Below are 23,968 nucleotides of genomic sequence, written 5' to 3'. Positions count from 1 at the left end.
GATTCTCACAGTGTTCCTCTCTCTCTCTCGCTGTTTCCTCTTTATCTCTCTCTCTCTCGATCCCCGCCTCCCGCCCTTCTCAAATTCCACAAACAAGTTTGAACAGCCCAGTGACAAACTATCTTCCTCCTCTCCTTCTGTTTCTGTTTTCTATTATTCTTTCACCTCCCCAGCACTGCTTAAAGAGGGAGCCCCAAACAAAGTAACCTTCAAGCTCGCACGCAGCACTTTTCTTACGCAGTGGACGTTTCTCATAAACTCAACAGGAGGTCACAGTGATTGCGCTACAGCTTTTGTTTCCAGTACTCAAGCCTTTCACCTCACTCTCACCCTCACTGGCAACTGCATGCTTCTCTCTCACAGGAAACAGGAAGTGCTCACATGTGTGCTGTGATTGGTGGGGTTGAAGATGCTGGGTGTGTGACTGTTTTCTCCAGGTAAAGGACATGAGAAATAGTGAGAGCAAAGGAGGAGGGGCGAACATGTATGAAAAATGTGTCCATACACAGTAATGTCGCCTGCAGCTTATGTAACACAAAAGTTCTCAGAAAAAGCTGTAAAAGACAGTGGAGCACAGATGACACATTTGCGCATTAGGAAAGATAAACTGGAAAACACACTGAGCAATGATGCACAATTTCAAACTTTATAAATCTGCTCTTTTAGACACTTTTTGCTCTTTTTGTACAAAACCCTTTCCAAGTTTAGTTTTGTGTATTGTCAGAATAAACTTTTAGTTTTTAAAATCAAAATATTTGCAATATTGGTTGTAGATTTTGAAATATGAAGCATTGTCTTTGTAATCCAATATGCTTGCGTTTAATTGATCATTTTCTAAAATGTCTGAAGTTATAGGCCTAAATAGCCAAGTTTCCTGTCCTCATATTGATCCATCTGAACAAACTTAACCCCAGAGTGTGCTAGTAATATAATAATAATAAACTAAACAAAAGTGATGCAATCGATGAAATCTCCTGAACAAAGGTTAGGAGAAGTGATCAAATCATCCACAAGCATGTTCTAATGTATGACAGGCAAGAAAGGGCTGCCTTCAGTAAGACTGCAGTAAAAACTAATCAGGTATTTCAAAAATGTAATCACAAAGAGAGAAGATATCCTGAAAATACTAAAAGAAGAAAAGCATCATGGTCTTGGTTAGTTAGCTAACTAGTAGCCTATCACAAAACCTCACCGCAAGAGAACATATATAAAACATATTGGCATATTGCTAATATCAAAACTCCTCTCACAAAAACTAGTGCACTTAAATTATTTTGTTATTTATGCAAAAACTGACTGAATTAACATTGTCGCTTCACGTAACTACAAGTATTTAAACACAGAACTTGTGCTATATAAAGAATCTCACCAAACTCTGCTGGATTTTCTCACATCCAATAAATAAGCACAAAATTAGACCCTAAGACCCTTACGGTCCGTGTAAATTGCTTCCAAATCAGTTTTCAGACCATACGGTGCAAATGCAAAAAAGTGAAAATGAAACCATTTTTTCATTTTTTTTTCAGTCACTTCATAAATGAGTAATTGCAATTTTCTCTCCTTTATCAGTTCACTAATTGTGGCTTAAGGAAAGCTAATTTGAATAAAAATCTAAACAATTTTCTACCCCCCCCCCCCCCCCAATTTTTTTTTTTTTTTTTTTTTCTTTTTTTCTTTCTTTTTTTTTACAATATGCGCTGTTGGCTGTACCATTATCGCGGGTGTGTTCCGCAGACTGTTTCACAAACGCTTAGCGTGGACTTCATGTATCCTACTAAACAGTGACACTGGAGGACACATCTTATTAATAATAAACATATTGATAACTAATTAACACGTTGCGTTCTAATTTGCTGGACTCGCCTCCTGCATGTCTGTACATTATATGTTTACTGTTTATTATACCACTGTCTTGTCTTCGTTAACTGAGCCACGTATTTTCTTTAGGTTTTCAGTGGGGCACAAAACACATAACGTGTAATTTAGCGCAATTTGCTTTCATGTTCTGGGCTATTCTGCTTGTCTGTAAATAGTAGCCTATATGTTAATTATTAATAAGATGTGTCCTCCAGTGTCACTGTTTTAGTAGGATATATTAAGCGTTTGTGAAACAGTCTGCGGAACACACCCGCGCTAATGGTACAGCCCACAGCGAATCTTGTAAGATTAAAAATGTAAATATAATAGAAAATGTTTTAGATTTTATTTATTCAAATTATCATTTCTGAAGTCACGATTTAGCAATTATATATAGTCAGCAAGTAAGCTATGAACGTTCAGACAAAAGTAGCAGTGAAACCACTAACGTTAACTAGACGTCGAACAGGACAGTTGACTGAGGCTTATCGGGGGAAAAAAACACGTCTTTGTTTGAAGATGAACTAGATCTACAGCACTAGACTGAACTTGTTTGAGCAGCACTCAATATCCCATGCTCACGTGCAGCACTTCAGCTTCCGCCTTCTGCACAGTCACATGTGGCGCCCGTTCAGGTTCACTTCCGCGTTTGAACAGAAACCATTAAATCCTTTGAATAATACAAGCGTGCTAACGCGAATATAGTCAGAAGTTTGTTTATTCAATGTGTGTTTATCGAAACCACCGGATATTTTGACGTAATGTCGTTGAGTGTTGTTTAAAGACATTAGTGCGACAGTTTGGGAAAAAGAAGATCCCCAGGCTGGGTGGACACAACTACACAGCTAATTAAGACCTTTACTTTTATTATCTACAGTAAACACGGTCATAAGAACTCCGAAAGGTGCGTTTGTGATCAACTTGATGCATTTCTTTCATTTCATGCATTTTAAAGATGACAGCTTATGCTAACAGCATCACTAAAGTGCTTCTTTGCTCATTTGAACCATGCAGTATAGCTTTTCTGTTGTCTTGTTCAGTCATATAAAATAAACATCACACCGTTTTTGGCATTACAGCCAGGTTTTTGTAGTTTTGGTAACAATTTGTAAACATGCACAATAATAACATTTTTAGAGGTTTTGTATAAAATTCTATTTTCAAAATAACAGCATCTGTCTGTAGTCTTTAAAACATATTATTATTATTATTATTTAAGAACCAGCGATGATCTTTCACACTTGGCGTTTTTTTTTTCTTTTTTTCAACAGTACTGTATATCTATTTTCAATAAACACAGATATTTTTTTAAAATGTTTTGTTTATCAAAGAATCATGAAAAAGTATCACAGGTCCCCCAAAAAAAAACATTAAGCTGCACAACTGTTTCCAACATTGATAATAAATCAGCATATTTGAATGATTTCTGAATGATCATGTGACACTGAAGACTGGAGTAATGTATAGTGAAATGTGTATTATATGCACTGCCCACATCATTGGATAAATGATCAGTTTTTTTTCATGTGTTGCCCTTTTCCCATCAGGTGTCACCTGTGAAAGTCATGTTGCTGTCTCTGAGAATAATCACTCCTCTTTTCGTACTACTTGCTGGAGTGCAAGCTGAGTTGATCACAAAAAACTGCAAGCTGATTTCAGGGAGCGATTCTGACAAAAATGCGCTCAATTTACTGGAGCCTCTCACAAATCAAAAGTAAGACCTTTTTTTTTTCTTTTTTTTCAAGTTAATCTCGCATTCATTCGGTTTGCAGTTTGTGCTGGTCTTATTAACTGTCTTCATATTCCCTCTGAACAGCTTCACCGCAGAAAAACCGGAGGATGGATATGTGTATATTTTTCAGGTGTGTGGAGATGCTGGCGGAATGAAGAATGCAGGTCTTGTGCAGAAAGACAAAAAAGATGGAAAGCTGGTTCGAATTGGGAACTACAACCAAACACGAGCTATTAGAGGAAGTATGTAACCTTGCTTGCTTCTTTTTGCTACAGGTGGACTTTTCTGAATGTATCTTTCCTAATGTTTATTTCGGTCTTTGGTATCTCTTTGAATTAATATTATAACAGTCAATTCAGTTTTAATTGTTATCAGTGTTAATGTATAATAACGACTACTGAATTTTCTTTTCATTGTCTGCTGATTCTTCTGTGGGTTGTGGCTTTTGTTTAGTTTAGTTATATTGTAGCAGTTCGCAGGGATGCATTGCAAGTGAACATTGTAAATACAACCCACATAAAAATAAAACACACGTCAAATTTGATTCAAACTTTTTCCACGTGTCACAGGAAGCCTTGCTAACTGATTTTTTGACCTTAGTTCTCCTTTTGTTCTTGGTGCAGGTGACTGGGTTCTGCTCTTCTATGAGGGGGGAGATAAATACGAAAACCACTGTTCACAAGAGCCAAGAAGAGCCATGATTATGATTTCATGCAGTACGAGTACTAAGGTATGAACTTTTTAATGCTTTTGAAAAGGCATTTGACATTTTTTTACTCTCCACCCCTATATTAATTAAATAAAAATGCATTTATTAATTTTTCATGTACTGCAAGTTACGTAATCAATTACTTTTTTCAAGTGACTAGTAAAGTAACACATTACTTTTACCATAAACAGAGTTAGTAGCATCTGTGCGTTATCATGTTGGAACGAAATAATTATCTCAGGTATGCAAGATAGATTTTACCCTGACAATAACCAGAATGAGCTCATAATTTCAACTGCAGTTATTTCTTAGCTCTTATTTTTTTTTATTTGTGTGTGTGTGTTTTCTTAGAATGCATTTTCAGTGGTTTTGGAGGACAATCAGAAGGATCAGGGCTGTTATTACCTGTTTGAGCTGGACTCTAAGGCAGTCTGTCCTGTAATCCCATCCAAACTCAGTGCCGGGCTCCATAATCCTTATTATGTGAGTGCTTCAGAATTCTCACAGGGATCGTCACACCATTAGAGACAAATTAAGGAGCAACATTAAGTCATACTTTAATCATGTAATCATGTTCCTGTCTGCTCTCCACAGTGTGTTCTGCTGCCTGGCTGTGTATCTTACTGGTGGTTCCTCTATCAGCGACTGGTAGTTGGAGCCAAGGGAGTTGAACATTTCCCTAACTACGCCTTTTGGTCAGAGATCGGCAACTTATCTGCTGTAAATATAATAATTACATATACATTTGTCTCACTTTATCTTGTTTTGATCATTTTTTTTTCTTCTTTTCTTCATGATCCAAATAAAAAAAATGTTTTATCCTAACAGGACGGATGCGATTTTGTCTGCCGTTCCCGTGGCAACAGAGAAGAAGCGCCCACATATAGAGGCGTGGCTACTGAACCTCTTGGGGAAGAGCAAGAGGAAAGGGATGACCATTTACTTCCCATGTGACCAAATCACATGAACCAATGAGAAGAGGCTGGACAGTTATTACGGTTTTGGAACCCAAAGAGAGATGTTCAGTTCAGCAGGCGTGTTTCTAGTTCAGAAGTGCTGCTGTTTTTTTTGTTTGTTTGTTTTTTTACTACCCAATAGCACTTATTCTCTATTTATCCCTTAAAATGTTGATTTGGTGTTTGTTAAATGTTAAAGTTTGTTGACTGGTTTTCAAAAATCTAAAGACCCACAAATATATTTGATCATTTGATACTTATGATAAGATATCATCAACATGCCCCTGTTTTCTCTCTTTATAGGAAGTAAAAGACATCAACGCTGCTCGACTTGCTTTACTTGTAGTTTGGTACAAGTGTTAATTTGTTTAGAATGGTTAAATCAACTTTTACTTGGAGTATGAACCCATGTATGATGAAACTTAAATTAAGCTTTTTTTTTTTTTTTTAAGCTTATGCTCCACCAAGTCAATCAATTAAATGTTTAAAAAAGATTTTTTCTATTTCCAGATTTTCAAAAAATTAACTAATATTGATTATTTGAAAAACGGAACTCACAAATATGCTCTGCTTTATATTCCAAATTAGCTATTTGAAATATTGTGTTAGTATAAAGAAGTTACAAGGATCTGATGAGGCCTCCCTCTTCGGCCTGTTACAGCCTATAGCTTATGTTTCTGAATGATGTTATTAATGATAAATTGCTATCATAACAGTTATTAATAAGATACATTTGAAGAAAAGTATACTTTCTAGAAGATAAAAAGGTTTTCTGGGAGAGACCCATTTGTGGCACATTACTGTTGATAAAACAGTTAACAGTTGAAGTGAAACAACATGGAAGGAAATGTGTTTCCGTTCGGTTTGTTTCCTTTTCACTTGATATTACAAATGTTTATGATACTTTGACTGTGGGATCTATTTCAGATGGTATAAATAACTGAATCCTTACTGGAAACCACAGGGCAAAATTCCAGACTATGACAGGGCAGCATTACGTTTTGCTTTCACTGCTTTTGTTTAAGTACTGTTTGTTTGAATGCACTGAAGCTTTTTTGTTTTTTAGTGGAGTCATATATTTTCCCTAAACATAACCATGTTATTGAGGAGCCTAGATCGGTGAATGAGCTTAAACACTCCTGTTTTTGAGGTATATAGATCACAGCCTTACAACTATTTGCAGAATCAGGAGGAAGAGAGCTGATGGTTATCAACCCAAGCCATACAAGGTGCTGTGAATTTGTGTATAAAAGCTTGAAAAGCACTTCTAATCATCACATTAAAAATGCTGGTTTAGCTTTTGCTTTAACAACTAGAGTCCAAATTAACAGCAGAAAAGTATAATGCATTGATTTGGCTTGGTTCTGATGTACTCAGGCCTGTGCAAAGAGGAGACTTCACTGTTCTTGCTACTGCTTTATTGTTCCTTACAATTTTAGTGTGAACATTTTAATTTAGTTTGCTTTAGAATTGTTGAGGAGAAAGTGTGAATAAAGTGTTTGATTACTGGTGTCTGTACGCACTTGAGTAGTTCTTTACACTTGCATTAAAGCTTTAGAACTTTGAGCTGTTCTTGGAGCATTTAGAACTCTTTGATTAAAACACGTCTCCACAAAAGCTTAATAACACATTCTTAATATTTTCTTCACAGCCTCTATTGTCAGCATAAAGTTGCAGGTTATAAATTTTATATGAGTGGTGTATATGCCATGTTGGGTAAAAAAAAAAGTATTATACACATTACACACTGTCTCTGTTAGATTATTTTTCAGTGCCTTAGAAAATAGCATTAGTCATTAAAAAAAATTAAAATAAATGGTGGGTTTTGTTTGGTGCCAAAAAGGTGTACGTCCAATGATAATTGTCACAAGATGTGAATCTTTAATAAACATAATAAAAGTATGCAGTTATACAACTGTAACTGCAACAAAAATTTAACATTTAACTAGATAAAAATCATAATTCTTCACTGTAAAAAATAAATAAAAATAAAATAACAATGTATCTACTCAGATTCTTGCCAGCAGATTCTAAGCAATATTAATTAAATTCAGCAATTAAGAATTGAGTTAGAATTAATCAAATGAGCTGCTTAAAGGTCATGCAGGCAAGTGCAAATAGCAAAAATTAACTAAAATATGGACAAAATGTTGTGTTCGCTAGATAAAAAAAAACACGATGCTAATGAATACTACTTCATGACATTATTTTGATAAGACAAAGATAAAGTTAATTCTTATTAATAACATTGAGTGGATTAATTAAAATAATGTAACTTAATTAATTAAATCTGATTTCAGGTACTTTAAGACATTCCAAAAGAACTATTGATTTATTATTGCTAACAACAGTCATAGATATTTGGCTCTGATTTTCCACTTGGTCAAATGGTGAAAAGTCCTAGTGCTGCTGATACAGGTTCTATATCAGCACTCTCGTGAATACACCTCTTGTCCAAACAGATTTGAGGACCAGAACTAACTGTTTAAGGCTACTGTATTTTGGTTCATTTAAACTCAGAGTATCTTCTGGGTCTGGGTGCAGTGATTGGAATACAGCATTATATTGTAGATACATTTGGACGTTACATTACATAGAGTCTTTTTTCCACTAAACAATATTCACTCTAAATTATGCACCATTTATTGCTACATATAATGATACAAATATTAGAAGAAAAATACTTTTTTCAGTTAATGCAGTATATGTGAATAAAAAAAGGCAGCCTCTGGTAGGCCTACTACACCCAAGCTGTTACCACTGAGGATGGGAAATATTGAAATAAAATGTGAACAGAAATGAGACTTGTGCTGATATTTAATGGTAATTTCAAATCATGAAATCACTAAATGAACTGTATTTCTAACAATGATGTCTGTGTTGTATTACACAAGTTTCAAATTTCAAAAAAGTGGATGAAAACAGAACATCCGCCCCTTTTGTGGGCGGATGGGGCTCCGATAGGCTGCTCCTCACGTCAATCATCTACATGCACAATGCTATGGCTGGCCAGCTCCATCATCACCCGCGGAAGTTTGTAAAGAGAGATTCAGAGCGCTGTCAGTATTTACAAAAATTCATTTTTTTTCGGCACGAATTTGGCCGTTTCGCGTGTTGCCTCGAGAAACGAAGACGAAAGACAAGGAAAAAAATGATTTGTTAAAGGATAATTTTTGCATCGAGAACAACAAAGCTCGCATGAAGTGCTAACATCTGACAGCTAATAGTAACGTTAGCTTGTTGTTAATTTAATTAATTTATTTATTTTTATCGCTCGTCAACTTCATAAACAGTCTAGGAAAGGATCACAAAACGATTTGAGCTGCAATTTAGCAGCTGGCCTGCTTTTATTATAAGGTTAGTGTCAGCATTGTTATATATTGATTGTTGTGTTTTTTTTATTTTGGTTTTGTTTAGCATGCTAAGCTAGTTTGCAGCGCGAGCTGGCATTCATCATTCTGGATTTACATCAAATCAACATCACCCTTCTTACATCATAATTATAGTGTCATTTTCTGTCATCTTCACACGGCAAGGACTGCACCAAAACAGGTAAAGTGAACCTTGTGGCCTTTATAACTTGTTGACACTAGCGGGACACTGTGTGGAGGCACGCGGATAACTGGAGCCTCCTCACCTGCGCGTGTGTATGTGAGCAGGGTGAATGTTTTGACATAATGAACACAGACGAAGGTCGCTTTCACCCCGAATTAAAAAGAAAAACCGAATGAATTAAATTTGATTTTTTTGCAGTGACATTGACAGTTGCACGGTAATATTAAAATAGTATAGTAAAATGTTTTAATTTGAAGTCAGAATTTAGTCAACAAAACAAATACGACATATCTTCATAAAAAATTAATAAATAATATCATGTTTTCTTTTTACATTACTAAAATATAATCATGATAATTGCAGTCTTTTATATTTTATATACATACACAATATACGTGTATATGTATATATATATATATATATATATATTAGACAAGCCTATAATTTAATATTATGCAATAATAATAAATTCCAGTTTCTCATATATTTTTTAAACTAATTTTGAGTTATAAACATTTGTATTTGTGTATAATTTTATATTTTCCTATAACTGTTAACTGTTATTTTTACACTTTTGTTAAATTGTAAAAATATTTTGCTAAAACAAAAGTAAAGCAAAATTAGTTTTATATAAACTGTTGTAATGTATGTTTTGTAATTGTTTACTTATCTTTCCTTTTTTAAACTCAGAGGTTCATCATGCTGGGAGATTGTGGCATGAAAGAATGGGAGAGACTAGCGCTCAGGAAGAACTCTGTCACATTTCTGCGGGACTTAGTGGTGGATGACCTGCTGATCCAGTGTCTGCAACAGGATGGAATCCTTACAGAAAACATGGCTGAAAACAATTATGGTACGTGGTAAAGTATTAAGGCAGGTTTATTACTTCTGCATCGAAACTACGGTGTAGCCTGACGTGCACCTCTCCAAAAATGTCACAGCGTGTCAAATCTACTTGGACTGCAAGCACTGTGATTGGTCTTGCTAGTACCCCTCCCTCCGTATGTATTGAGTTTTGTGTGTGTGTTTTTGCACTTTAATATATTTTAATGATACACCTTCTTATTTAAAATAAAACAAAGCAAAGAACAAATGTCTTATCATTTATTATAAAACATAGCATCACATCTATTTGTTGTCCACGACAAACAGTTGTTCTGCCGTGGTACAAGTCCTTGTGTAGATTGAAAGAATGCCGCCATCTGCTGTTCCGTTGTCGTCTCTTTTTTTTGTAGTTTTAAATAAATTATATGTTCTTAGATATTTATTTGCCGCGGTCACGGATATAATGCTTCTCCGATGAGCCGCTGCTTCTTCAGCTTTTGCCGTTGTACTGCGGGTTACACAAGCAACATGCTCGTGGACACTGCAGACTAGTGGTTTGCATGTGTACTGCATGCGACAGCGACGCAGAAGTATAAATGAAAACCGATGCATAGAGGCACTTCCTACAGCATAGAGGCTGCGGCGTATGTCTGACGCAGAAGTATAAATCAGCCTTTAGTATTAGCTTAAAGCTGCAGTCCATCAGTTTTGCCTTTTTGTCGCCGTCTCTGTTTGAAAACCTGCAATTGCAGCTGTGTGCAGAATTATCTTCCTTGATTACAATCTGCCACGACACAACTAATGCGAGGATGAATCTAATGTTTTGAGGAGTATGTGTGTGTGGCAGTCAGTCACCACACTGGTGTGGATATTTACTGTAATTCGCAATCACAGATTCTAGCCTACGTCTTGGAATGTGTGACCCAAATAAGAATTTTCACTGGAAATTTTTCATCTGAACAAGTAAGTAAAACAGTAACAAGTCTGCCACGTTTGTTCTGACCAACTGAGGAAAAAAAGTAAATAAAGAAATAAATCGCGCTACCAATGGTTATTTAATCTAAAGATCGGTTAGCTCATATCACATCAAACCATATAGCCTATAGTGTGTATAAGCTTGTAGATTTCAATTTCTGTACAGTCTAACCTCTAATTGTCATACCATTCAAATTTCATATTAAGAAATTATTTAACCCAAAAAAGCAAATTATGCTCACTTCAAAACTGGTTGTCTTTAAAATACAAATCTTGTGTTAATTCCAGGCTATCTGTAATCAGAAGCACATTTAAAAAACTATAATATAATTAAAATAATTATAATTTAATTAAATGTAATAATAAAATTTCATTCACATGTGTTTCATAAACACATAATCCTTTCTGGATTACAATCCGCCATCAGAATGATGAATTGAATTATTGTAGCTGTTGTGAGATAAGACTATAAAAGGATCCTCACATGCGATAGCCTAATAGCCGGGACAACTTCTTTATCTTTACAGACGTGATGTAATGACGTGGCGTTCATGCTCAAATTTCCCGCGAAAATCTACCCGTACCACTCAAATTAGAAAAACATTATTATAAGCTAATTGTTGTGAAACAGGCTAAAGTAAGGCGATAGTTTTTTAACACTGGCTAGTTATTGTACTTGTTCAAATATTGATTTTGGATCATTTTTAACCAAAAAAAAAAGTATGGACTGCAGCTTTAATGTAAGTTATATATCGGATAGATCTGCGTGGAATTTGTGTGAATTATATGTTTTAAGTAGAAAATGTTATGTTGTTAATCTTGTTGGTGTATATACCATACATTGACACACACACACACACACACACACACACACACACACACACACACACACATATATATATATATATATATATATATATATATATATATATAAAAGCTTTGATTATTTTAAACCATAGTGAAATTTGAATCCTTTTAGGCTAAACCGACATCCCAGGGAAAGAGTCGTCAATTGTTGTTTCTTTGCTCTAAACGTGGCCCTCAAGCATTCAGCAGCTTCTGTGCTGCTCTTACGGCAACAGAGCAACCAGCATCTGTGCAGACTGCTCATGGACTTTAACTGAGAAAGGACGTGAGTTGGTGCCCTCACTTCAGAACCACACCACTTAGACTGACTTGACGGGTTTCTTTAAGAACAATGGTTGCAGTGATCCATCAGTGAGGGACTGGAAAAAGTCTTCTTCAGCAATAACAGCACATCTGATGAGAACCAGCGAGACAGATGTGCTGTATTTATAGGAAAACAAATTTTATCTACTTGATGTTTTGCACTTAATGGAAGGAGAATCAAGCATATTTGTTTACTTTATATTGAAAATTTTATATTGTTTTCTAAACACTATATATAATCAACTATATTAAGTATTTTCTTTTCCAAAATACAAAATATTCTTAGGACATTAAAGTGGCAGAGTTGTGGGATCAGTCTTCATAGAGATGTATAGAAATCACGCCACCCACGGAGGTCAGATCTGGGTCAGTGGAATAAAAGAGAGGGAGAGAGAGTAGGACTAAAGGGGAAGTTACAATGCAGCAACGTCAATATTATGCACCAATTTATTACCACACCCAAACTGCACTGTTCTTTAAAAAACCCCAAACAAATACAAAACTCTCCTTTCCTTTGTAATAGAGGGTAATGAACTGACTGTAACTGTCAGCATGGGTTGTATATTCTGCATTTTGTATATGTAGTCGGTGTAGAAAAAGTGATTTTCTTTTCTGTTTTTTATCTTCACAGAAAAGCTTTTCAGAGCCATCGCTGCCCTTTCCAACTCAGGAATGTGTTATACCTGCGAAAAGAGCCCGGACTCATGGTGAGCACTTTACTCTGCTTGTGTTTGTGCAGAAAGCCCAAAATTATACTTAAGTTTTTAAAAATGAACACTTATCGAACAAAGATAAAACCAGGCTTTGTGCATACTATGCTAATTATGAGATTTATGTCATGCACACTCTATGCCAAATATCTGAAACTGTTGTACACATGGATAAGAACATCATATCAAAGAAGGTGGTCATATAAATGACTTTTTAAAATTGGTGATTAATTCGCCTCTTTAGGTCTTTTTTTTTTATTTCTTTTTTTTAAGAAATACACACAGCCTTATGTGTGTGATTTCCAGCAAAAACTGTTCCTGACACTCTAAAATCTTTGTTATTGATTATCACAGTCTATTTATTTCAGGTGCCAAGGCAATATTACAATATTTACATATTTTATTTAATATTTTAAATTTGGTTCAGCCTTATTTCAGTTACAATAAACATATTTAGTTTTAAAAGTTGTAGTTTTAGTTAGCAATAACAATGCTTGTTTGCATTAACTGTTATAGAAGAAATTTAAGTACAAAAAGGCAAATTGTTATGTTAGATGAGTCTAATGCTTTTGAGCTAAATGGGGTTTATTTTTGTGTGTTTTAGAGTCCATGGAGATGTGTTTGGATGCCGAACTCTCCCGTGACCACAGCTGTTCTTCCCTGCACGCCAGAATTTACCAGTCCCCATAGATCACAGGTATAAGGACACAAAACCCTATTCTTATACATACTCACACTCAACCAATTGTATTTGCATATAATTTACGCTATGTAAGCACAGTGTGTAACCTCTATGCAAATGTCTTTCCTTTCAGGCTTACCCGATGCGCTCTGCCCACGAGGACTGGCCTTGGTACTGAGTAACGTGAGGTTTGACTCTGCTAACGCTGATTTAGACGTTAATCTTTTTAATCTCTGTCCGAAGGGCGAGGAGAGGTGGATGACGAGACGCTGAGAAGACTTTTCATGGAACTGGATTTCACAGTGAGCCTGCACAAAGACCTCACGGCAGAGGTGCGTTAGACACGCTGACAGTTTCAGTCAGACTGCACTGCAAAGCGTAGTCTTTTATAAGGTTTTGATTTGTGTTTTTCAGGCAATGCGCAGGTGCCTAGAACAGTTTGCCCAGCGGCAGGAAACATGCAAAGTATGACTGCCACTGTTGTGTTGTTTGCTGTCACATGGAGTTGAGGGATCTGTCTACGGCACTGATGGACAGCTGCTGGAGGTGCGCTTGATTTTAATACCTAATTTATATTGATGCACCGAAATTATGGCAACGAAAATTTTTGGAAAAGGCCAAAACTGGTGTTTTAATTAGCGTTTTACTGATTTTGTGAAAAATGCATTATATTATATAGTTATTATATTTTGAAGTAACCTGTTGTCTTCATTACTTAACATATGTTCAAAATATCTGTAATGAGAAATTTTTGTTACAGCCACCATTAAATGTTTGTATTTCAATGATAAATTGGAGTAGAAACGTAATTCTGTTATAAAATAGTTGACATAAAAACTAAAACTAAATTAATTAGGTAAAACTTTATTTTAAGGTGCGATTAATCGAGCATGCAATAATCCTGCAGCCCTAACATGCAAGTAACCAGGCCAAACCCTAATCCTAACCCTAACCCTAACCATGTAGTAAATTAATATCAATCAGTACTTAAATGTATATGTGTTACTGTAACAATGACATCTTAAAATAAAGTTGTAACCATTAATTATTACATAAAATTTATTTTTTGTATATTTTATTGCAGTTTTCAGCTAAATGAAAACCTAATTTAGATTTTTTTAAATTGCTGCAGTAATGGTAATACAATTATACAAAAAAAAACTACTTTAAATTAAGTTTTTAAAAAGTCTATTATCTTTGGGTTTTCGGCCAAGTGCATTCTGAATTTCCAGTTCTGATACAATTTTACTTCGGTGCATCATTGCTAATTCTTTAGCTATACATACAGGTGTGATTTTTTTTATCAGTATGTGAGTTCCATTTTGAAGTAAATTTATTGCCTTGCAGAAGATTCTTTTACATATCAGAGTTTCAAACATCTCTCTCTGTCTCTCAGTGGACTGGGTGTTTGAGGTTTTGATAACGCCCGCTGCCCTCTGCTCCAGAATAAGCCAAAAGATGTTCTTCATTCAGGCTTGTCGAGGAGGTGAGTGTTGCGGTGATTAACAAGTCATTGTCAATATTGTTTTTAAACATAGATTACCAATCAAACATATGGGCACACTTGACTGACTATTAAAATGATGTTTTTGTTAATTGTGAATAAAGCTGAAAATAAAGAGTATAAAAACAACGTGAATGGACTTTAAATATTTAGATTGAAAAACTTAAAAAAAAATTAAATATAGATTAAAAAATCTTAAGAAGAATGTTGTTGAAGGAATGTATATTAATTTATATAATAAAAAGCCTATAATAGCCTAAATCAGTACACCAGAAGAGGTCAAATAAAGCATGTGTATATATCCACATTCTATAGATTTTTTGCTTACTGGTGAAAGTGCAATAACTGAAATGCAAAAGTACATTTCTCAAATGACAACAGTCATTGCAATTATAATTTTGAGCAAAAAATTATTTGATCAGTTTAATAGACCTAGTTTGACTGGAAATATTAAGTATGTGTTGATTATATATACAGTAGTATTTCCAGACATGTTTATTGAATTCTTTGAAATTGAAACGATGGTAAAGATGTCAACCCATTATGTGCCTCATGCCAAAAGTAAATCTCGGAAGCATATGTTGTATGGAAGTGTGATGTTTTAATTCATTGAGGAATGTTTTTATTCCGCTGAAATATTTAAATAGGTTTTTAATACAGTCTGTTTGTTTTTTTTAAAGGTTGATAAAAGAACTTATTGTATACATTTATTGTACTTTAAATTGGACAATGAAAAATTTAAAATAACCACAGAAGTTAGCGTGGTGTTCACTAACACTATCACACAAGCAAACAAACATTTCTTTCTGTTTCAGAGGAGATGGACAATGGTGTGGCCCAGTTGGATGGTCAGGAACGGACTCAGTCTCCAGGCTGGTGAACAGAGGGATGCTGGCAGAGAGGGGGAAAGAGATGACAAAGAGAGGGAGGAGAAAGACAGGGAGAGGACTGAGAGTCAAACTGCCCCAGAGATCCGACATGATCTGCGGCTTTGCCACCCCTCAAAGGTTTCAGTGTGTACACATTGTTGTATCTTCATCTGATTTTTTACCATTCATCATGTCATATGTCACAGTTTGTGCAGATTTCTAATGTTTTGTGTTTCAGGCACTGCTGCAATGAGAAACACCAAGAAAAGGGTCCTGGTTTCATTCAGGAACTGAACAGCGCAATCAGACAGAAATCCAACGACACACACCTGGCGGACATTCTGGTGCAGGTAAAACGTTTTAGTCCACTGTCTTTTTTGAATGCAATGATTCATTGTATGGCCATTTATCTAAACAATGTTAACATGTTGGCACACTGATATTGAATTCAGTTTATATGCAAAATCAGATTTTAAATGATTAATTACACTATGTTCACAATTTGTTACAGCTTAATCATGAAAAGCATATGAAATTGTAGTCAGAAAAAAAACATTTAACAGTCAATTTAAACATTGAGAGAAAATCTAAAAGTTTTTTTTTTTTTTTATGTGTAAAAAAAAAAATCCATGACCTGAAGAGGGATATGAATTATACTTAAAGGCCTTTTTACTGGCTAAAAAAGTATAAAATTATCATTCAGACGACAGAAGGCATGTAGAAGATTATGTGCAAACGTGTTTTTAGAAAAGTTTTGAACATGTTGATAATATAGAGGCCAAAAAAAAATAATAATTCCAAATATAATAAAAAAAAATTATAATTTCATATAAAAATATGATAAAGAAGGGTGCTTAATATGGTTAAAATGTATTTTGCTGTCTCTGTTGTTCTTTTAGGTAAACAGTCGAATTAAAAGCAGAGAGGGATACGCACCTGGTTCAGCCCATCATCGCTGTAAAGAGATGTCAGAGTTTACCAGTTCCCTCTGTAAAGACCTCTACCTCTTCCCTAAAGTACTACCCCAACAACTAGACACACACAAACACACACACACATCCCCAGGCACGAAGCACACGCAGAACACTGCCCCGCGCATCACCTGCTGTACGCTCAGCACAGAACACACAGAGTCAGTAAATCTACTTGCACCCATTCCATGTGTCATCTGTTTCACTTCCTCCGCACAATGACAGGTTTCATTAGGATGTGTGTGTGCATCATTTACAATGGATAGATCAGTTTTTTTTAGGTCAGAGTTTTTTTTTGTTTTTTTTTTCTAGGATGCACTTAGAAAAATGTCTTTTTTATTTTTTTATGCCTTGCTCTTTTTTTAACCAATGAAATTGCTAAGAGTGAATATGCCATTTGTGAAAATATGTGATTTATAGGGGGAGATTGGGGTCAAAAAAAACCCCAAATGAAATATTTTTTTTTATTCCAATATTTTTTTTTATTCAACAGCTGTATAAATTTTGGCCACAGAATTAACCTTTTTTAACCAAAGCCAACATTTGATCAGTCTTTTGTTTATCAGATTTATTTTTATTTGTTTGTTTTCAACTTACTTTGTACAGTTTTTTTTCTCATGTTCTGTATGTTTTGTATTTGTGGAGCCTTTTTATAGCCAACCTGTAAACTTGTTGGTACATTCAGAGCAGCTGTCACACATACACGGTTGTATGCATAGACATGCATAGTAACATTGTGCCAGTTCTATACTAAACCCCTCCGTACCATTTCACTCATTAGATTGGAGCAGAGCTGATCTGCACTTACGTTATCTTTGGTTTCCATCAGTGCAGCTTTGCATGCATTGAATCAACATCAGTACAACTTTAAATCAATGTTTTTAAGTACTGTGCATGACATCTGTTAATTTCTTAAGTAACCCTGTATTCACCATGGCAGCTTATTGAAACTTTAATAGGGCTTCCTGACTCCAAGTTAAACTATGCTTCTCTATTGTGTGTTGGCATATAAAATCGTCATATTTTAAAAACAGATTCAATACACTTGATCATTCTGTAGAGACGGCACGAGGTATTCATGCAATTCACTCACGCCCCCACTTCCGGATTTCAGTGTGCATTCCAAAGTGGTGTTTTTAAAATGTGGTACCTCTGTCTGTCAAAAGTGAAACATCTATATCATCCTCGTTCGGACCCCGATATGTTTTGTGGATTGTGCCGCGCGACACCTGTTACACGCCCCTCTATTAGAGCGCGAGCACAGGTCTACCGAGGTCTTCTTCAGCTCTTGAACATTACTTTTCACTTTAAACATTCTGTGTGCCAACGAATTCATATTATAGAGAATGAAAGTATGCTGTCTGAAAGAAAAGCATGCCAGGTGGCACGGTTTTTTAGAGAGCTTTTGTGCTTCATCCGCTCACCTTGTCTCATTAGAGGTTCCAGGCTTTTTAGGACAGTCTTCCTGTTCTGCACACACCAACATTATTCCTCATGGGAATGGAGAGAGTTGATAAATTGAGTGTGCTGTTTCCCATCTGGTCTCTGGTCTTCCTGATCCAGCAGGCCATGACCTTGGTAGGTTAAAGGTCATACCTGTGACCTTTTGACACTGCCATGGCATCCATTTCACCCTCGATCCATAGTTTATCACTCAAACATTGATTCTTTTATTTTACTGTATTTATTTTATTTTACTGGTTTTAGAAGCCAATGATGTTCGATGGTACAATGTTCATGATGATATTGCTTTGCAAGCAAACTTTTGCTTTGTTGGGTTTTATTATTTTAGATTTGAACTAATAAGCTTCTTTGAACCGGGAGAATAATATGGGCCTAGGTTCATTTTACGCAAACTATTAAAATCCTAAATATAAAGTGAGGGGCTGGTGCATGATAACTAATGGATAAAAAAAGATTACTTTCAAAAATGGGAAAAAGTGCCTAGGCTTTTTTCGAAAAAAAAAAAAGTATTTAAACAACTGGACTGGTTATATTGAAGTGTTTTCAATCAGTCATCATGACGTTTTAAATGAAAAACAAACTAAAGTAGAGAAACTTAAAAGGTATAAACTACGAAAATGTATTTAGATTTCAGCCCCAAAGTTTTGCCTGTTACTGTTGTAAAGTTATTCTTTAATCCTACACTCATTCCATTGGGAGAACGTCCAGCACATTTACAGTACGTCTCCTGATTGGGCCTCTCGGGAGCCCCCCCACACCCCTTCACCCAATTTGATACTCCTCAATGTTTTTAAACGGCTGTGTTAGACTGGTTTGAATGTGTGTCAGAATTGTAATGGGGAACAGACACCGTTTGCCCTTGTTGTGCCGTTTAGCCCATCAGGTTCTCGTTTGTGGAAACAACATGTTTTAAACGTCCCTTTAAAAAACTCACCAATGGACATAGATGATTATTATAAAAATTTCACAGTTTAGTCCCTGCCCTGATATGTGCCTAGCCAAACTTGATAGTAAATGGTTTGATTCACTGCCTTTTTCCTCTGTACTAACCAACGATATGGAAGGAGTTGACCTTAAAGAAAACTTTAGGGAAACTGTCATTTTTGTATTTTTGTAACTGCAAAAGCCTGCCAGTATAATAAAGCTAGACAATACCAGCGAGTCTGCCACAAAGACCTCTATTGACTTGGCGTGTGTATGAGCTCCTGTTTTATACCTGCAGTTTTGAGCACTCCTGTATGTTACATGCGCAAGTGATCACTAATGAGGGTGTCCAGGCCATGTTGGATGTTATTCTATATATATGAGTTGTTTTTTAGTATTAGATGTATATACACTCAATCTCACTCTGTGTTTTCAGCGTTGTCCTCAGGAATCCGTGGTGAGGCAAAATGTTTCATACCGCTATGCTCGGGTTCTCTTGTCCTGACGTGGCTCTGCAGGACTACAGGCCCGTCATTCTGTATACCGATCCTCGTTAACAACTTCACCATTCGGACCTGTTAGCGTGACTCCCCGGCACTGAACGCCTTCGACCGCGCACCAAGGCCCAGATAGGTATGTAGATCAATGCTGCGGAGGATTACTTTAATCGCTTTATTATCTTTTCGCTTGTGAATTTAGCTTGTCAACCGCGTATTATCCGGAACCCCTCATCGAATTGGAAGGCCCAGGGTGAGGATAAAAAGCGACCGGACAAACGAACAAAAAACGGGTCACGGCGGAGGCTCGTGTTGTATGTGTACCGCACTTTAAGCTAATCAGGATCCTGTGTTGAGCTTCACGTCGGATGATCTCTCTCGGTATAATGCTGTACAGTATTCAGACTCTAGAAAGAAGTCATTGAGTTGGCATGAGGACTGTATCTAACATATTCATCAAGCACGTTAATCAGAGAGTAGTGGTGGAATCGCCTAGCATAGAGCTGTGTGTCTAAGTTAAGACTTTGTGTGGCATCTGACGTTCTCTTGCTGCGTGCATTGTAATGCCTTTTGTATTGGGTCACGCTTGACCCCCACCCCCCCCACACGCAATAGTCATCACAAACCACTATAGCACTCATCATGTTACCACGGTTTCCCAACGAACAGGGGGTGGTGTACTGTCAAAAAACAGGACTCCGCTTTGACTCGCCAGAAGGCAAACCAAAAACAAGAAGAGTTGGAAGTAAAACGGAAATCCTGCAGGGAGGGGTTCAGGGCCGCAGAAATAGCTGGGGAGGCAGCTGGGCATTTGCCCGCTAGTAACGGCTGAGCGTGGGGGATTTAGTTAATGTGAGATGAGGCGTGCGAGTAGCCGTGTGCGACAGATAAGAACAGACCTGTATTATATATTTAACACAAAACCCAAAGTGCGCTCATTTGGCTTAATCGGTTCCTTCACTCTCTCTGCACAGCTCTCTGTTTGAGTCTTTTTGTTTTTAATTCACTACAATACACTTCGTAGTGTGATTAAAAAAAGAACAAAAAACCATGTTTTCTCCGTAAATTGATCCTGTGGTTATTTAATACCTCCTGACCAGTGCATGCGTGTTAGGGATTGAATCATGCTTTTCATGTTGGACGACAGTGGGTAGATAAAAGGATAATGGTCACCCTACAAGACTTTTATAGCCAAAATCAATCGAGTGCAAGTTATTGTTAACACATTGCAAAACATTTTTTATGACAAAAATCTGTTATCTTCTATAATAGTTCTGAAATACTTCGAGATATTAGAGTTATTTCAAAAGTGTTTTTAAGATGTCACTGGAAAAGTCATGTAAAGAAATACACATTCGGAGGTCTTTTATCAGGTAGAAAATCATCTTAGAATTCGATATGAATAAATATTTTGGTTACTACTTTACAGTTAGGTTCTGATTTTTAATGTTAGTTTACAGCAATGTTAATATGAGCATAACATGTCAAATACTTCTGAAGGCTGATATTAATCTTTGGTAATGGTGTGATTTTACCTTTACTAATACATTATTGTATTTGTTAGGATTATTTAATCGAACTGCACTAACATGAATAGTAATATAACGATGAGTTACAGTAATGTAATAAGTGTATTGCTCATTGCTAAAGAGTTTCGAATTGCGGAACCTCTAATTGTGAAGTGTGTACCATATTTGGGAACACCGTATAATAAGATGATATACATTTTCTGACATTCAGGTAATTGTTCAGGATTTGTATCACAAGTGATTTAATAGGGCCAATTTCTTTATGGTTTTTATGTTTTTTTTTATTTTTTTTGTAAATCCTGGAAATAATCCGGGGAATTTCAAAGTGTATGAATATCCTGGCGACTGGAAAGGCAAATAAAAATTTCTAATAATGCGAATGATTAAAAACTTATGACGGTAAGTTAAAGAAATTTTCAATAGTTATTTCTCCCAACCTCTGTTAGGTAATTTATTAAAAATGCTAATCATTGGGCGCAAATCAATGTTAAAAAAAAATATAATATAAATAAAACAAATTCTTAGAAAGTTGTGGCAACCGAGAACATTTCTATAATTCCAAATCGAATTACAGTTCATCTAAGGTATATCTTTTCAAAGGTTTTCACGGTCATGGAATAAATGTAAGGTTAAAAAAATGGAGTTCTTAAACTGTGATTTGGGTCCTGGAAAATGTTTTGAAAAATTAATAAAAATAATCACATTTCATGGAAATTTTACTTAATGATCTCTGAACCGAATATATTTTGGCTGTTTGTGAGCACAATCCTTATAAAATAATTTTAAATCCTTATCCCGTACTCTAGGATTGAAAAATTCTGGAAACTCATACCTCAAAATGATTGAGAACCCTGACCTTTGTGTTACCAGCTTGCTAATATACCAAATTTGCCAATACCATGTATTGGACAGAAACTATGGGTACCATGGTAATCGTTTTTTAAAGTATTGTGAATATCTGCATGTTTGTGATGTGTTTGTGTATCTCTGCTCCTCCTTAAGTGTTGTTACTGCAGTGTATTATTACAGGTAGGCCGACTCTTTCCAGTTTGTGATTGGTGGGTTCCAGTCTATCTAATTGAAGAATCAGTCTTCTCAACATTTTGTCTTGCATGTGTGTGTTGGGGTACTGTAACATAAGAATGAGGACAGCGTGTGTTTATCTCCGCGCTTTGAGAGGGAGTGGCTGGGGTGTGTGTAACTGAATAAATGGGTAAGAGTCGGTGAGTGGATGTGTTTCATATGCTTGTAACACAGGAGTGAGAATGTCCCCTGTGTGTCGTGTATTTTTTTGGCTCAGTGCGGAGCGTGTCGATGGCTGCCGATTGCGTCGCAAAGGAAAAGCTCTGAGATACCAGCAAACCCCTGGTCAGTCACTGTCGTTCCCTGTGCTCTTTCTCTCTCCTCGTTGTTCTCCTTGTCTTACGCAGAGGCGTTCGCTGTCTTGCTTCTGTGGTGGGTGGGCTTGCGGAGGTCTGTCATGGTCAGTCTGGTCTGTTCTAATCTAGAAACGCTTGTCTGCCCAAAAATATGACGCTTGTTGAACGTATTGCGGGGGTCTTCAAAGTCTTTCACTTCGACTAGCCTCGGCTTTACACGCATTGATTTTCCATTCGCGGTCCACGTAGTGGTTCCCCTATTCTTACGGCGACACACCCCCCCCGTGCATGGACCGCAAGCCGCACTGGGCTGTTTCTAGCACATGGACTCATGGAATAATAAGGTATGAGAATTGTTGTAACCCTGTGTCAACACCCTACTGATTAAAGACATTCTGTTCGTAACTCAACTTTTTGCATTAGAGGTCAAGTCACTGCATAAGGATTTGTGCTTGCTTATCAGAAGCTGCTTTGGAGAAGAACCTATGTTTGGCGTGTCTATGCTTTCCATCTCCTTGCTTTTTTTAATGCATTTTACCATTCACTGCAGGTTGCTTTGTTCCCATTGCAGCATTTCTTTTGTGAAATCCGTGTTACTGGCGTCATTTGGAGGTGGAAAAAAATAAACTCTCAGGTTTTGGAAGTTTCGTAAAACACCTCGAATGCCCATTGAGGATTATTTTGCAATGTCGTCCACGACTTGCTGAACTAAGCAGATGTGTGGTACCAAAACCTCATGATTTTTGTGCATATTCGTGCTAACCTACGCACTTTATCTCTGCTGGCTATATGCGTAGCAGAAACCCTGAGCATTTGCCGTTTAGTAATACGCCTGGCCGTGCTGCTCTCCATTGGCCGCTATATGGCAGAGAGGAACGTATGGTCAGCTGGTCAGGTGCATTGAGCTATTTGTTAGAGTTTGGTTCTGTTGGACAGCTTATTAGGAAGGCCCAAAGATTGTATTAAAGTAAAAGGAAATAGTTTGAGCACAAAAGGTCAAGTGTCAAAAGAAAGCGTGAGAGAATAGTCGTAAAATTTGGTGTGCGTGAGTGAGAAAGTGAGAGAGGGGGGGGTGGAAAGAGCGTCAATCCTTTAGCTGTCAGTTTTGCACTGTCACAAGTAATTAAGTTCCCACACACAGGGCTCCCCTCAACCTTCCATTTTTTCCACCTGTCTTCCTCTCTTCTCCTCGCTCGCCAGTTCCCACATCGATTTTCCTCTTCTGCCGCACAATATGGGAAGATCGCCAGGGCTGGGAGCTTTTTTTAACCTCTGTAAATTTTACGCATAAATCTGCATACTGCCCCTGCCGTACCCTTCTGTCTGTCTTGCACACGCAGGAGATTCCTGTAGGGAAAATGATCCAGTCAGAGAAAAACCTGATCAGTAGCTTAGTTATTCATAGGCTTTATGTGAATGTTTTCCTCTTTATAATCAGATTTTATACACTGTGCTATTCTGTTGCTGTTGAAAGAGTGTTTTTGTCACTCAATCATATTATTACAAAATGTGTGTGTGTGTGTGTGTTTAGAATTTGCTCTAAACATATCTCGTAGCTTCATTTAAAAGTTACAGTTGGACCACTGATGTCACATGGACTATTTTAACAATTGTCTTTACTACCTTTCTGGGCCATGAATGTGTCAGTTCCGTTGCTGTC

The 23,968-nt window shown here is 36.5% G+C and overlaps 2 pseudogenes; both read left to right on the top strand.

Moving 5' to 3' along the window:
- Positions 1-3,297: 3,297 nt before the first annotated feature.
- Positions 3,298-5,579, top strand: LOC122144553 (annotated as a pseudogene).
- Positions 5,580-9,508: 3,929 nt separating this feature from the next.
- LOC122144555 overlaps positions 9,509-23,968 on the top strand; it is a 40,747-nt pseudogene continuing 26,287 nt past the window's right edge.

The sequence above is a fragment of the Cyprinus carpio genome, unplaced genomic scaffold, assembly GCF_018340385.1.
Source record: "Cyprinus carpio isolate SPL01 unplaced genomic scaffold, ASM1834038v1 S000006722, whole genome shotgun sequence".
NCBI lineage: Eukaryota > Metazoa > Chordata > Actinopteri > Cypriniformes > Cyprinidae > Cyprinus > Cyprinus carpio.
This window is presented reverse-complemented; position numbering and strand designations above follow the sequence as displayed.